Source organism: Calidris pugnax, unplaced genomic scaffold, assembly GCF_001431845.1.
Source record: "Calidris pugnax isolate Ruff unplaced genomic scaffold, ASM143184v1 scaffold352, whole genome shotgun sequence".
NCBI classification, from domain to species: Eukaryota; Metazoa; Chordata; class Aves; order Charadriiformes; family Scolopacidae; genus Calidris; species Calidris pugnax.
The window spans coordinates 28945-30534 of NW_015091110.1; positions in this window are offsets into that span (position 1 = coordinate 28945).

The following is a 1590-nucleotide window of genomic DNA, read 5'->3' on the forward strand; positions in this document are numbered from 1 at the left end:
GGCGGAGGGAGGGAGGTCGCCCATCCCGGAGCTCCGACTCTCAGAGAAAAAAAGGGCTTTTTGGTGCTGCTCTTCGCATTCCTGGTGTTTGCTGAGAAATGACGGGTTTTTTTCTTCTTTCTTTTAATCTTTTTTTTTTTTTTTTTTTTTTTTTCACCCCCCCCCCCCCGCCCTCCCCGTGCTCTGCACACCACGTGGGCCATTTGTAGGGCCCAATAGACCTATCCAAGTTACTCACTGTAGACAGCGCTGGAAATAATCAGATTAAGGCCAATTATGCGTGAGATTATAAAGGCAAGTGCTGAGAGGCAGAGCATGCTGGAGACAGATATAAAGACATCTGGCCACTTCCACAACTCCACAGAGCCCTTCTGTCTCTGCAGCCAACACCTCCCAGCGCCTTATTCCAGTGCAAAACACCCCCAAACCTTACTGGGGATTTTTTACTTCTGTTCGGTTTAGGTATGGATTGCTATTTCTATTTGCCTTCTGGATTTTTTAATTTTTTTTTTTTTTTTTTTTTAATATATGACACATCTAAATTTGAATAGTTTTTGGGGTTTTTTTTTGAGGACTTTGGTTTCCAACCCGAACGCAGCTCCAGGTGCGTTGGATGCTTCAAAAAGAAGACAGCTTTTAGGTTTTATTGCTGTTTCATTTAGGCAGAGTGATTTAGATTATTTTTTTAAAAAAACAAAACAAAACCAAAAAAAACCCCACCAAAACCGGTTCATTCTTCGCTATAAATATTTTTTTTTATCTTTATTGCGCCGGTAAGGAATAATTGAAATAATTAGAGAGATAAAGAGAGAGAGAGATAGATAAGGAGAGACAGAGAGAGAGAGATAGAGAAGGAAGACCAGGAGATAGACACCCTGCTATTCGGGGGTGGGGAAAAAAAAAAAAGAAAGAAAAAGAAAAGAAAACCAAAGAAAAGCAAGAAAGTTTTACTGATTTGATTCCCGTGCACCTACCCTGGAGTTTTCTGCCTTGGGCTTTTTCCTTTCTTTGCGCGGGGTCAGACAGTACTTTTTCTCTGCTTCCTCCGGGCTGACTTCAACCCCCCATCATTTTGCCACCTGCCTCCCCTCTGCGGAGAGCCATCCCGCAGTTGAGCCTCAGGCAAGGCAAGAGATGCTTTTTGTCCCCTCCCCGCACAGCTGTTGGTGTCATGGCTCTAATCGGGACACTTTGAGGACCCGGGCACGCCTCCTCCCTCCAGCCAAAGGCACCGCATCAATCTTTAATGCTATTTTACAAACATTCTGCGGGAGGATGGGGAAAGACGGGCTGGGGGGGCACGGTGGAGAAGGGAAATAATAATAATAATAAGCGGAACATAAATATTTAGGAGGATTTATTTTTGTTTTCTTTGTGTTATCGATCGGAGGGGTTTGTTTGGTTTGTTGTTGTTATTGTAGTTGTTTCCTTTTTTTTTTTTTATATAAAATCCGCAGCCTTCGGGATTTCCCCGTGTCACCTCCGCACCCGGAGCATCCCCGCACCTTCGGCCGCGCAACTTAAGCTCCTGGCGGAGTGTCCTGCCGTGTGCGGGCTCTCAACGGGGGGAGAAGGGGGGGGGGAGAGACC